Genomic DNA, 16,029 nt, shown 5'->3' with positions numbered 1-16,029 from the left:
AGGACTGGGGCTAAGTCATGGCAACTATTTTTAATTTTCAGTGAGAATGCGGGTTCAGTTCCATATTTTGAAATATATAAAATGAAGGTTACATACAGTAATATATTAGGAAGATAGGGTAAGATTAAACACAGGATCGTGCTACTCATGTTCTTTACGGTAGTTGGAATAGCATTTAGCATTACAGCACACATACCTAACCTAAAACTCCTAAAAATCCCTTTCTCAAAGTGAGAGTCCAAATTTCACAACCATAAAGAACAACCGGTAATACGAGTATAACTGTTTTATAAATTCTAACTTTCAGATTTTTTGACAGCAGACTAGATGATAAAAGCTTCTTAACCAAATAATAACAGGCATTTCCCATATTTATTCTGCGTTTAATTTCCTCCCGAGTGTCATTCATATTTATTACTGTTGCTCCAAGATATTTGAATTTTTCCACCTCTTCGAAGGATAAATCTCCAATTTTTATGTTTCCATTTCGTACAATATTCTGGTCACGAGACGTAATCATATACTTTGTCTTTTTGGGATTTACTTCCAAACCTATCGCTTTATAACGTATATATGTAAACTTAGAATTGAAAAATTAAATATAGGCTACATAAAGGGAAACACCTTACTAAAAATAATATTTTGAGGATTCAGTTTTGTTAAGAGCTTTCAAAACGCATTTTTCTCAAAGATAATATTTTTTACTTAATGTATTTTTGCTTGTAAGGCAACGATATCTTCCTCTTTCAACAACGACGTATTCCATATAGGTGGTTCGCTCTTATTTTATTTTCAATTCTGACCAAACCTACATAGCATACGTACGGGTACCACACTCTACCGAGATAGTCTTACTCGGGCAAACTCATTGAGCAGCTGCAGATTTGTGTATGGAGTACGTAGCCGTGTAGATTTAGGTAGGGGTAATGGGCTTGTAATGTTTGAGAAACTCTGAATTATTCTAGGTACTGAACAATTAAGCTACGAATGGCAACGTCGTAGCATGCTTCTAAGAGCTTTTAGACTCAGGAGACCCTTTTCTTCACCCAGTACAATTATCTATGAGTGCTTGGATCCCAGCTACGCGCAATAAAACGGAGAAGGCTCTATCTCCCTTAAAAGTGTACTCAGCTGAAGAGCACAGCTCTGTTGTTAAACGAACATAATTAACAATATAAAAGCAATTAACTGTGCATCAGCCGCTAACTCGAAACGCGGGCTGCAAGCGTTTCGACAAGGAGATTCAATTCTACAGGTACTCACTAAACTCATTGTAATGTATGAAAGAATTTAAATTTTATCTTATTAATCAGACCTGCAAGTCAGACAGAATAACATTTCCACGAAAACAACAGGAAAGAAAAACAAAGCTATTTCACACGAAACAAAATTAATGAAGATATTGCATCTACGTAAACAAAGGGGAAGCAAGCTTTCCAAATGTAACCCGATTTACTGCAGCAACTATTTCTCTGACATACTTGAATTCAATTCAGTTTGTGGATCGGGGCGCTACGACATTTCAAGATCTATTGCGCCAACCCTCAAGCTAAACTCCGTTCCTGGAATCTGTTAAGTAAGTCAGCGCATTTGGATGGAGGCGGAGACAAGCGAATGGGCGGAGCTTAGCAATGCGGAAGTGTGCTGCGGGCTGCATCGACTCGTGACCGCAAAGGGGGTAAGATGCGCTGTGGCATCTTGAGTTCAGATAGAAACGATCCCCCATCTGCAGACGCTCACTCCATTCAAAGAATGCTTTCCCCTGGACTGGTCTGCACAAAGGACTTGTTTCGTCTCCTACAGTCTACAGATTCCAGGTCGTCAACAGGTGTTCGGGGAATACCATGGAATGATGACGGCATGGAGATATTGGGGAAACACGAGAACTAAGAGGAAAACCCCAACTACGATCTTGCTTATTTTCTCAAAACTGTATTTTTAAAAACTATTTAAAACATAATCTTCCACAATTTTGGAGATATTTACATTAAATTTACATGACGACTCTTTTTCTATAACTGCTTGTCTATGCTGATGACGTGAATACGTTAGGAGAAAATTAACAAACTAATAGGGAAAACAAGGGAATTTAACTTAAAGCAAGTAAAGAGATAATTCTAGACGTAAATCCCGAAAACACAAAGTATACGATTGTCTCGTGACCGGAAAATAGTAATACGAAATTGAAATATAAAAATTGGAAATTTATTCTTTGAAGAGGTGGAAAAATTCAAATATCTTGGAGCAACAGTAACAAAAATATAAATTATATTCGGGAGGAAATTAAACGCAGAATAAGTATGGGAAATGCGTGTTATTATTCGGTTGAGAAGCTTTTGTCATCCAGTCTGCTCTCAAAAAGCTGAAAGTTAGAATTTATAAAACAGTTATGTTACCAGCTGTTCTTTATGGTTGTGAAACTTGGACTCTCACTTTGAGAGAGGAACAGAGGTTAAGGGTGTTTGAGAATAAAGTGCTTAGGAAAATATTTGGGGCTAAGAGGGATGAAGTTACAGGAGAATGGAGAAAGTTACACAACGCAGAACTGGAAGCATTGTATTCTTCACCTGACATAATTAGGAGCATTAAATCCAGACGTTTGAGATGGGCAGGTCATGTAGCACGTATGGGCGAATCCAGAAATGCATATAGAGTGTTATTTGGGTGACCGGAGGGGGAAAGACCTTGAGAAGGCCGTGACGTAGATGGGAGGATAATATAAAAATTAATTTGTTGGAGGTGGGATATGATGATAGAGACTGGATTCATCTTGCTCAGGATAGGGACCGATGGTGAGCTTATGTGAGGGCTGCAATGAACCTCCGGGTTTTCTGAAAGCCGTAAATAAGTATGACTCTTTTTCTTAGTAAGCTCAACAAACTGTACGTATTTCATATGTTATCTTTAACATATCTTTCTAAGAATTAAAAAAATATACATGAAAAAATGTGTTAAAATTTAAATACGAAAAACAATTCTTCCTCTTGCAGAGCAAAGCTAGGGCTAATTAACATGTTAAGTGTTCGCGTAGGCTTCCGCGGCTGGTGTAAATGGTGTATGGATAAGCTTCAGGGCTTCTACCGCGTTGTCTTGGTGTTATTGGCTGACGTTTCGACCGCTGTGTTGTGGCCATCTTCAGAGCAACAACTGCTCTGAAGATGGCCACAACACAGCGGTCGAAACGTCAGCCAATAACACCAAGACAACGCGGTAGAAGCCCTGAAGCTTATCCACACACTAATTAACATGTTACTTATAAGCAAATATATATATATATATATATACATATTTTGAAATCATGGGAGTCATTTTAATAGGAGTTTGGTTCAAAGCGCAAAATGAAAATTTTGAAAATTCAAAATTCCAAAAGAGGTTTATGTAGGAAATTTATTTTTAGATCGAAGAGTAATTTTCAGAAGTTAATAATAGGATAGAATTTAATGAAAACAGGGCTTAAGGATATGGAAGAATACAATTTACAAAACATGTAAATTTAAATACTCGTATATATGCGTATGTAACCCCTTGGAGTCGTAAACATTTCATGAGTACACACTGTACAGTTGTAACCAGTGCAGTGGCGCAGCTGCAAGCTCAATCTCCGCGCGATTCGAGCAAGACAGCAGACGTCTCGTTTCTCTAGTTGCACTTCGACTTCAGCCGACGCGCGACGCTCGTCCCACACAAGTCGATCCAGACGCAAGTCACGTAGGCAAGAAACTGTACGAACTCTCTGTATCATGTTAGGCGTGTGACGAATCCGAAAGCTCAAGTCATCTGTACAGATGCCACCAGTTAATGAAATACGCCAACTTTGCTGATGAGTTGAATGTCAGTTTCGAAATAGAGAAAATGGAATACCTGGGGGCATGAACAACATTTTACGCTGGTATACTGTAATTATAATCATCCGTCTTTATAAAATATGCGCTTTGGTCCGATTTCTCTCTTCTCACACGTGATCAGTATGGCTCAAAGCTACTGCTTAAAGGGAACGGGAAGTTAAAAATTATTTATTTCTTTTATTTACATTTTTATGCATTTAAGTAAAGACATTGGAATGTGATGCGATTTGTATTGGTATATAGAGCGAGCATATTTTGTCATCCTTAAATTATCTCCTTTGACTTTTGCATGAAAGGTTAAAGCAACACACTGAAATGTGGCTTTTATTTTTCTTAAAATGACTTTGTAAAGTAAAGTTATTTTTCCCAAAGTTAGGTATATCTTGAGAAGTTTATGAAACTACGGTCTTCCACAATGACAAATGACAAATGATTACATTATAAAATCAGTAACAGTTATAAATTATGAAATTAAAATAGGACAATGGATAATTCTGCAATGCTTGGGAAAAGTGGCATAAGTCAGTTTCCACAAAAAAAAAAATTATTAATTTATTGATAACTTACGGAACATCTGCTCTCTTGAGAAAAGAGACATAAGTATTTCTCCCATTAGAATAATTCATACAGAAGAAAATCAAATCGACATAAACCAGTGTGAAGACAGTTTTTTCCTTCTCCTGTAAAATTAACATTTTTGACTTGTGCCACTTTTCCCGAGCACTACAGAATTAATATTCTGATATGTTAACTCTTTTTTTTCTTGTTAGGCGAGAGGAAGGGAACATTCCACGCACTACGACCTAAGTTCTATTGTACACCCCTCTATATGGAATGAGTTGCGTGTCCACCGATCCTCTACGCCAGCGATGTCAGACAGGGACTAAACGGAGCGGAGCGCTCCACTAGACTGGTTGCGTGCTCCGGTGTTTCCATAGACATAAGCAAGTTCAAGCTCCGATCTAGCTCCACAACCGGTATTGGAGCTTACAACTCTGACACTACTGCTCTACGCGCACCGACGTAACCACTTGACCTTCCTTAACGACCGGTCCCTAAGCCAACAGACTCCATGTACAACCTGCTTCGGCAACCCCCCCCCCCCAAGGCTCCCTTAACGGTCCGAGGCGGAAGTTCTCCCCTGAGAAGGTCTGCCTCGGGTTCCGTTGCAGAAGCTATCCATCATCACATGAATACAATCCATAGAGGCCGGTCGAGAGAGCCAGTAGCTTCGGAGGACCGCCTGTAGAGCGATCTGAAAACCAGAAGAAGTAACGGGATGATGAATGAAAGGATGATAGGGGAGGAAAGGAAGTGGCGAAGATGAGTGAGGTTCCAATCGCCTGATAAAGTTACCTGATATTCATCCATAGGAGTGAGGGAAAAACCCAGAAAAAAACCTCACCCAGGCAAATCGTCCCGACCGTGGATCGAACATGGGCCCGCTGGGCTCGGAGTTAGACTCGGTAACCCCTCAACTACAAATGTTAACTCTTCAAATAAATTTAAATTTGAAAGGTATAACTATGTTTTATACATCATCTTGCTTAGGATACCACCGTATAGAATCATGGCCATGTATTTGAAACTCTTGCTGAAATTTCTAAGTATCACGGTTAAGTACTTTGAGAGGTAATTGGTACGGAAAATGGTCGCCCTCCTGTAGTGTTAATTTGTCCAAGTGTCGTTCGGGTTGACGGTTCACACGGTGAAATATGAAGCATCGAGGTCCGAGAATGAAATCAAGTCGTATTAGCGACGTATCTGTATGTCACGAAACTACATATTCCCTACGAAGCCTTCATGGCTTAGTGACAAAGCTCTTTCTTCTTGTTACAAAGACCGGGCTTCGAATATCTGTAAGTAAAACGCACGCGTGTAAACACAGCGCTCACGATTCCCGAGCTATTTCGACATGTGACTTAGTCTCTGAACAGCGACCAATTTCTGTGTCAATGGATGTACAGATGTGGAATTAAAATTTGGAGAACGAGTCTTGATGGGAGTCCACCTGTATGTAGGCAACAATTTCACACGACTGTCCACAAATAGCATATACACAGGGACTCTTGTTTACTGCAAATGCGCAGTGTGTTGTAAACGAAACATACATAATTTCTATTTAACTTTAGTATTTCATTAACTTCGTTTTGCTCACACTCTGAAACTTTAAAAAATAAGAAAATAAAGTAAAAAAACACACACACTGGTATTTCAATGTAATTATATCTATTCCTTATGTGGTGAAATAAATATGTTAACATACAGCTAAAGAAATACTGTAAGTGAATTACAATAGAAGTCACAAACACGATACGCTATACTTTATTGAAAACTCATTACAAGTTACAGAGTTTGAAGAGTAGATTACAACACAGCTAGGTTAGTAGGGGGGGGGCAGCACGGTGGTGATTGCTATGAGGAGAATGACTATGAGAAGCGCGATAACTGTACGAAGACAAGACAACAGGATGCTAATGGCTATGAAGAGGTTGATGACTATGAGGACAACGATGACCATAGGACTATGATTATGGGGACGGTGATCATATGAAGGACTATGATTATGAGGAGGATGAGTATGATGATTATGGGAAGGACTATGATTGTGGGAACGACGGTTTACTGTGAGGACGATGACCACAGGGAGGACGATGACTGTATAAAAGACTATGAAGACTATGACTATGGAGAAAGTGACGATTATTGTGAAGATGATAACTACGAGGACAATGACTATAAGGATGATGAGGATAACTATGGCTATGGGGATGTCGATGTTTGTGGGGAGTACGATAAGTATCAGAACAATGACTATAAGGAGGAAAATTATGAGGAGGATAACTATGAGGAGGAATATGATTATGGGGATGACTATGACTATGGAATAAGTAACGATCGTGAAGACTATGACGGCTATGAGGACAATGGCTTTAAGGAGGATAATTATGAGGAGGAGGATAACTATGAGAAATATGACTATGGGGAGGACAATGGCTATGACTATGGAAAAGGTAACGATTGTGAGTACTATGATGACTATGAGGACAATGACTTTAAGGAGGATAATTATGAGGAGGATGATAACTATGAGAACTATGACTATGGGGAGGACAATGACTATGACTATGGAAAAGGTAACGATTGTGAGTACTATGATGACTATGAGGACAATGACTATAAGGAGGATAATTATGAAGAAGAGAAGATAACGATTGTGAGCACTGTGATGACTATGAGGACAATTACTATAAGGAGGATAATTATGAGGAGGAGGATAACTATGAGAACTATGACTATGGGGAGGACAATGACTATGACTATGGAAAAGGTAACGATTGTGAGTACTATGATGACTATGAGGACAATGACTATAAGGAGGATAATTATGAGGAAGAGAAGATAACGATTGTGAGGACTGTGATGACTATGAGGACAATGACTATAAGGAGGATAATTATGAGGAAGAGAAGATAACGATTGTGAGGACTGTGATGGCTATGAGGACAATGACTATAAGGAGGATAATTATGAGGAAGAGAAGATAACGATTGTGAGGACTGTGATGACTATGAGGACAATGACTATAAGGAGGATAATTATGAGGAAGAGAAGATAACGATTGTGAGGACTGTGATGACTATGAGGACAATGACTATAAGGAGGATAATTATGAGGAAGCGAAGATAACGATTGTGAGGACTGTGATGACTATGAGGACAATGACTTTAAGGAGGATAATTATGAGGAGGAGGATAACTATGAGAACTATGACTATGGGGAGGACAATGACTATGACTATGGAAAAGGTAACGATTGTGAGTACTATGATGACTATGAGGACAATGACTATAAGGAGGATAATTATGAGGAAGAGAAGATAACGATTGTGAGGACTGTGATGACTATGAGGACAATGACTATAAGGAGGATAATTATGAGGAAGAGAAGATAACGATTGTGAGGACTGTGATGGCTATGAGGACAATGACTATAAGGAGGATAATTATGAGGAAGAGAAGATAACGATTGTGAGGACTGTGATGACTATGAGGACAATGACTATAAGGAGGATAATTATTAGGAAGAGAAGATAACGATTGTGAGGACTGTGATGACTATGAGGACAATGACTATAAGGAGGATAATTATGAGGAAGAGAAGATAACGATTGTGAGGACTGTGATGACTATGAGGACAATGCCTATAAGGAGGATAATTATGAGGAAGAGAAGATAACGATTGTGAGGACTGTGATGACTATGAGGACAATGACTGTAAGGAGGATAATTATGAGGAAGAGAAGATAACGATTGTGAGGACTGTGATGACTATGAGGACAATGACTGTAAGGAGGATAATTATGAGGAAGAGAAGATAACGATTGTGAGGACTGTGATGACTATGAGGACAATGACTATAAGGAGGATAATTATGAGGAAGAGAAGATAACGATTTTGAGGACTGTGATGACTATGAGGACAATGACTAAAAGGAGGATAATTATGAGGAAGAGAAGATAACGATTGTGAGGACTGTGATGACTATGAGGACAATGACTATAAGGAGGATAATTATGAGGAGGAGGATAACTATGAGGAGGACTATGATTATGAGGATGATGACTACGACTACGGAAAAGGTAACGATTATGAGGATTACGATGACTATAAGGAGGATGACTATGATTGTGGAGACGACGATTACTATAAGAAAGATGATAACTTTGAGAACAAAGATGACCATAAGGAAGCCGATGACTTTAGGCAAGACTATGATTGTGAGCATCAAAACTATAAGGACGATGACCATGAGAACAACTATGATCATAAGGATGATAATGATTATAAGAAGAGTGACGTGAGGAAGTTTATGAGAAAGACGATGATTGTGGAGACGACAATGACTATAAGAAGGATGATGGCTATGAGGACAACGATAACCATAAAGGGAAGAATGACTATAAGGAATGACTATGAAAGAACTATGACTGTGAGGAGGATGATGATGACTATAAGAACAACGATGACCATAGGGAGACAACGACTATAAGAAGGATGATGACTACGAGGACGATGACCTTAGGAAGGGCGTTGATTATGAGTAGGACTGTAGGAAAAGATGATAGGGAGGACGATGATCATAAGGACGAAAATGACCACAAGGAGGATGATAACTATGAGAGGGACTATGATGACGATGAATATGGAAGGACGAGGATTAAGAGGACGATGACTACGAGAATGAAGAAAATGAGGACGAGGACTATGAGGAAGACTATAATAATGAAGAAGACGATAATAACGAAGACAATGACAAGACAGAGGACGACGACTAAGAGAACAAGGAAAAATGTTATGAAGGTAGTAATAATGGTTCTTATAACGACGATGATGATAATTCTGAACTTTTGTAAGATGGCGTTTCAATGAAAATGATACAACTTGATCATTTTAACAAAGTGAGGAGATTGGTATGCAGATGAAGACGGTAGCACTGGTAAGCACTGCCGTCACTCACCAAACGGACCAGTAAATCTTGTGAAATTTGTGGTGACCACTATTGTTCGAGACCCATCATTATCATCTAAGAATAATCTAGTAACATAAGTACACAAAAATAAAAATCGTGCTGAGAGCCTTTCATTTGCTTTGTTAATGTATCTAAGAGTACACTATGGGGCATAATATGTAATTCCGATTTAAGTTTTCTTCAGTTCCGTTCCCCACGCTACGGATCGTCGAATAATGTTAAACTTTCGTTATAAGTTGTTGAACAAAAGTTTTCAAGCTTTCCGTACAATACGAGACTCGTAACTTTACCTTCCCCGGAGAATATCCCCAAAAACAACAAAAAAGTTTCCTTGCTGCCAATACGAACCAAGGAAGAAAATCATTATTCGAAACATATTTATGATGTGCAAACTGAAACTCAGCATATATTCAACTGCAACATTTAAAAAGATGATATATGCCTATTATTATTTTTATATTTCGTGTACATTTTTACATAATGTTTGTAGATTTCTCAAGTTGGTATAGACCAACGATGGGCAGCAGTAAACATATGCAGCGAGCACGGAGTTCCTCATTCTGCCACGACGGGTCCCGCCTTGGTCGCGTAGAATGTATGCATGTATGTAGGCCTATGCATGTATGTATGTATGTATGTATGTATGTATGTATGTATGTTTGTGTGTATGTATGTATGTAGTAATAATAATAATAATAATAATAATAATAATAATAATAATAATAATAATAATAATAATAGAATAAGCTAATAATTGATATCACTATACGCAACGGGGTTTTATCCCCGCAGATGCTTTGAGAATCGTCGGTTTTACATGCCGTAGCCAATCCGATCTCTGAATAGCCTCTATATTTAAAATTATAATCATATCGTTATAATTATTTTATATGCAAACAGTTTCGTACTGGAAGACGATTCTTGTGCAGTCAACATGAGATGAGTTGCTGCAATTGGCGGTCTTAATGAGCGTTTTTGAAGTTCGCGATTGCTTTCATCCCGAGGAATGAAACGACCTGTGCACAAACACGTTGTCCGCTTACCGAGGCAGGATGCGGTCACCGCTTGACGTCATCGTAATCCCTCCCTACTGCAAGTACAGTGAGCACAGCAGAACAAATATCATGAAACAACGACACCTCTTCCAACTTTGTTGGGCAAATAGCTCTACTATGCGGCAAATAAATTTAACAGCACTTCACACATTTGTTTATTCGATACACTCATTCCTCTACTTAAACTTCAGTTCAGTACTGCATATAATCGGCTTTTTAATATGTAATACATCTTCCGATAGCCCCTTTTCATTCTTATCTATAGAACAGGGGTACAGAACTGGCGAGAGAGGGGTGGAAAGCATGGGGAAAGCGTTGGTTCCCTATCCACAGTTCACCGGCATTGAATGACGTATCTGCGGCCCGTACGCAATCACATAAGACAGACAGTGAATACAAATCCCCTCCCCTACCAAGTCAATGACGCGGGGATAGAAGGAAGGGGTGAGTGACGTATCCGATGTGTGACGTAACGCCACAATTGTCGCCCAGTTTTCCAAGCCTGCTATAGAAACACTGGTTCTTCCAAGTTGTTGTATTCCTTTTGTCTTACACTTTCTTTGAGGTTTCAATTTTAAAACACTTTTTGGTATCGGTATTGTCTTTTTGTATTCCTTTTATATGATCACATTATCTTAATTTTCTCAATGTTATCTCATTCAAAATTGTAGATTTTACTCCTATCATTTGTCGTATTATTTCTTATTTTACCTTTCTCGAAATTCCGGATATTCGACACCAAAAGCCCATTTCAGTTGCAAGCAGTTTAGACAAGAGTTACCCGTTTGAATGGCCAAATATCTGCCTCATGAGTGATTGTACTTCTAACAATAATGTTATAAATATTGATTATTTAACTTATATTTTACTTATCTTTCTGTCCCATAGAATTCCACTTAGGCCAAGTATTGCTTTAGCATATTTTCCTTTATTGTGTCTTTTTTAAATTTCTACACCATATTTTCCGTCCTTAACTCCTAAATATTCGATTTTATTTTGATATTTAATCATCTTCCCACCTTCAATCAAATTGATAGATCTTTTCATGTATTTCCAATTGCTAAATATTTTGATTTAGTTGTGTCGATATCCTATCTTCATTTAGGTCAGGGATGTCAAAACGCCTGAACTGCGTGCTTTCAAGAACCCGCACAACATTTCCTTAAAAGAGATTATTGGAGATTATTGTACTTTATCTTCCTGAAAAGTGAACCTTGTTGGATTTGTATTGCTTGTAGTATGGGCACGTAATACAGGCGTTTTGACATCCCTGATTTAGGCTATTATATTCTTCCAATCCCTGATTTAGGCTATTATATTCTTCCAATCCCTGATTTAGGCTATTATATTCTTCCAATCTCTGATTTAGGCTATTATATTCTTCTAATCATTTTTAATCATTCATTATATATTTTCTTCATCTTGGGCCATAACAACCTGGCCATCAGAAGAACGCATAGTATAAATTATAGTACTACTATTTTCAATCTGAATTTCCATATGTGAACATTTTCTTCTTCTTCGCGTTTCAAGTAATGAAGTGTATTCCATAATCTCTCCTACTCAAATCCCATCCTCACCTTCCCGTGGTGCAATCTGATTTTAACAAACAAGGCTCTGGGGACCGAGTCACAGCGGTATATCTGTCCCATCGAAAATGGAAGGAATTCCATTTCAGCATGCTGATCTGTCATGGCATGCATAAGAGTTCCCTAAGTGGTGAAGAAGGAATATGATCGATGGAGTGGTAGGTGTGGTCCTCGAAACTGCTTGGGGGTTGCGTGTAGTTAATATAACCGCCATAAAACAAAACATAATAATAATACTGAATATATGGTGGCTACATTGAAACGGTTACAATTTTTGCTGCACCATACTCCGATATTGGAGAGGAAAAGAATTAAAGGCTTTATTGCCAAAAATTCAGCAATGATTAACAACAACATTTCCTGTCCCAAATTTTTATGGACATTATGATGACGTGAAGAGAAACGACTGGAAGCATTTGGTGGATATGGAGAAGAATGGAGCGTGTGAAAAGGATAGACAAAATAAGAAATGAAGTTGTGCTAGAGAGGGGGGTGAAGAAAGAATAATGCTGAAACTGATCAGGAAGAGTAAAAGAAATTGTCTTGATCACTGGCTAAGAAGAAATTGCCTATCGAAGGATGTACTGGAAGGAAAGAAAAGTTCGGGGCACAAGATAACAGACAACATTAAGATACATGTATCGTATGCGGAGACTAAGAAGAAGGTGGAAAAGAGGGAGGATTGGAGAATTGCAGTGAAAGACCTGCCCTTGGGCAGAAAAGTATGAATGAATGAACCTCGACGAAGAAAAATTTCCAACCGTACCTCCTTGTGGTGAGGGACGGAAAACACCGAAAGCCTGGAGAGCGAATAAAAAGTCTTTATTGAACACAAATGTGTAGCTACAACTTTCAGTCATTGTTTATTTCTTGTGAAGGCCTGGCTCGGAATCAGCTAGCAGACTTAAAGTCATGTAGAGTATTAATGGAATGATGATAATGGTGAGGGGAACCCCGAGAAAAATCCCTCGTGCCTGCTTTAAGCATCATAAATTTCTTCGTGATCCAGACGAAGCTGGGTTGCCACAGTGGAAGGCAGAGATGCTAACTACTTTGGAGAGCTCACGAGATCCGCCCTGGTAGGAATGTGGAGTAATGCCAATTCTACACGCAGGCAACATCCAGCGTAACGCCACTCTTGCTCTTAGAAAGCGACATAATGACACACTACTAACTACATTATAGTAACTAACCAATGTGAAAACATTCGATCAACTTGTAAAATATAAATTAACAGTTTCAACTTATACAAAACACCGACACAGAGCTAGTCTCTATCTGATATTTGTAGCCACAGTATAATTAAACATCATGTGCTGACAGCGATGTCATCTGTTTGGTGTCATAAGGGTCACAATCATAACAACTTATCTTATCTCTGTTCAGTTCTAAGAAGAGCGGTGCTCCATTCATCAATACCTCCCTGCACCGCATCTAATAAAAATACATCTCGCAGAGACTTTCTCGTCAGCTCCTCACAGTACTCAGCCACGGGAGATATGATGGAGGGCATAACCGCCAGTATAAATTATACTCGGAACACAAAATCTGGTCCTCTAGGTTGGGAGTTGTGTGGCAGGCTGATACTATTCACGTAATAAAGTATTATTCATCAGTTTCACAAAGTAAGTAACCTGATTAATGTTATAATCTTAAATCCAACTGTAATTTAAATCAATGTTAAATTAAGAGAACAGATAATATCAAAGATCTTGGAATATTCTTTAATATTACATTTTATTTTCTTAGACATGTATACCTATTTCATTTATAATCATGCGATTATAATACAGGTCGAATAGGTTAATAGCTTATTCTTTGTCTACGCACAATATTTTTCTCGTAACTATTCATGGAGTAATACGCATACATGTAGAATTGACGACAACAATACATACTAGATAAAGTGGCAGATGACAGAATACCTAAAATAATATTAAAATAGCAATCTTAAGGCAGAAAAAGCCTGGACAGATAAAAAAAGAGATGACCTAAACCAATGGTTCCCAAACTTTTTAAAGGCGCGAATCATTTTTGGGCAAGTCTTTCTTATGCGGCCCTCCTTCCCCCACTACTGCACCCGTACTTGAATGAATGAATAAGCCACTGTGTCCCATGTAGGGCTAGGGCCTCCTGCGAGAGGGGAAAACTCGTGTATGTGGCTCACGTAGGCGTAAAGAAGGAGAAAACAATTAAAACTGTAAAAATAAATACTACTTTTTGAGGTATTTGTCCTGAAAATCCTCCAGCTTTCCCAAATACGAAATCTCTCTGCAAACAGAGATTTTCCCCTACACTTTGTAATACAGCACTCAAGTAAATTAAAACAAACTCAACTAGAAACATACAGTATAAAACGCGCTTCACCAGTGAGCAAATACTGCAACGTGCAGTTCGTTCTAGGCCATTTAGAGTTTATTTCGGTCACTGAGATCAATACTCTTAGTATTTTACGTTTTTCTATTCAAAGTCGAGGAATTAAGTAAAACAAAAAAAGCGGCATAATTCAGACTCTAGAAAAATCCAGACTGTTAAATATAAAATTTCATAAACCATCACGGGATAATTTCTTGTAATCCAACTGCAAATTTTCACAAAGAAAATAAAATAGGGCTATAATAATTTCAAGATTTCTATGGAACAATATATAACGAACACAAAAAATATGATACAAGAAAAATTATTAAGAAATGTTTATAAAATATTATCAGCTCTAAAATTACTGTATGGTTCACAGGCATGAATATTTAAGAAAACTGAAATAAAATAACTGCTACAGACATTAAATTTCATCATCATCATCATCATCATCTTTAGGGATTAGTCTTCTAAAGGCTGGTCCACAATAAACCGGGAACGGAAATGACAACGAGAACGGAAAAATTATTAAAGTAAATATATTTAAATGTGAGCATTCACAATTAACGGGAAGCTTGCCGGAGTCCGGGAACGAGAATGTGAGAGTTGGCCAAATTTTAACTTTGTCGTTCTCGTTTCCGATCACAGTCTATTAAATTCATTCTGTTGTCATCAAAAAGCTATTTGGTCGTCGTATACTTTGTAGCAAGGAGGCCATGACATAATTTCTTGTACATTCATTGCTTGTAATTAACCCAGAAATTCAGCATAATCACTTATGCTACTTGTATATGTGACCAGACTACCACGTAAATTGAATTCTTAAATATTCCGGGCCTTAAATTTCGAAGTTGGTTAACCTGTGTTTATGTCGGCTGGCTTGTACTCATGAGAAAAAGCCATTGGTCAAGTATACAAAAATAACACGAGAATACGTAATATCGACTTTACATATCGTTATTGATATACATATCGATATCCATAGCCGTTTCCGTTCTTGGTTTATTGTGAATAAAAAAATCATCACGTTCACGTTCTTCACTTCCCGTTCTCGTTCTGGTTCTCGTTCCCGGTTTATTGTGAACCAGCCTCCAGATTGTTCGTCTTCAAGGCTTTAAAAACTGATCTCTCCATCTTTTCTGCGGGCGCCATCTGTCTCGCTTCCCTACAGTTCTGTATCCGTTATAGTCGTTTTGGAATTCTGTCATTGTCGATTCGTCTCACATGCTCCATCCATTTCTGTTGATATTCTTTTATTTTTGTATTTCTTCTACAAGATTGTAAATATTTAGCTTTTGCCTTATGTCTTCATTTTTGATTCGATCAGCCCTTGACTATCCTAGCATTGATTTCAGAAACCTCATCTCTGCTGTCTGTATTCTTTGTTTTTGTTGTGTCAGGGTCCAACACTCCGCTCCATAGAGCATTGTAGGGATTGCCATCACTTTATAGAATCTTAAAATTGTTTTAATATTGGCTCTGTCGTATAATGTTCTTTTCATTGTTCCAAACAAACATTGGAATATCTGAATTTTAAAATCAATATATTTACTATTATTCAAACTTGAAATATAACCGAAGTATTTAAAATCACTAGCTTGTCCTACAAGAGCGTTTGCTATTACAATTTTTGCTCGTTTCCAGTATTTT

The 16,029-nt window shown here is 38.0% G+C and overlaps 1 protein-coding gene across 13 annotated transcripts in view; it reads right to left on the bottom strand.

Annotated features, from left to right (window-relative positions):
* Positions 1 to 16,029, bottom strand: part of Pkc53E (Protein C kinase 53E) — a 1,131,865-nt gene that overhangs the window by 225,021 nt on the left and 890,815 nt on the right. The window lies entirely within an intron of this gene.

This window comes from Periplaneta americana, chromosome 8 (assembly GCF_040183065.1).
Source record: "Periplaneta americana isolate PAMFEO1 chromosome 8, P.americana_PAMFEO1_priV1, whole genome shotgun sequence".
NCBI classification, from domain to species: Eukaryota; Metazoa; Arthropoda; class Insecta; order Blattodea; family Blattidae; genus Periplaneta; species Periplaneta americana.
Note: the sequence above shows the minus strand (reverse complement) of the source record. Positions and strands in the feature narration are given on the sequence as shown.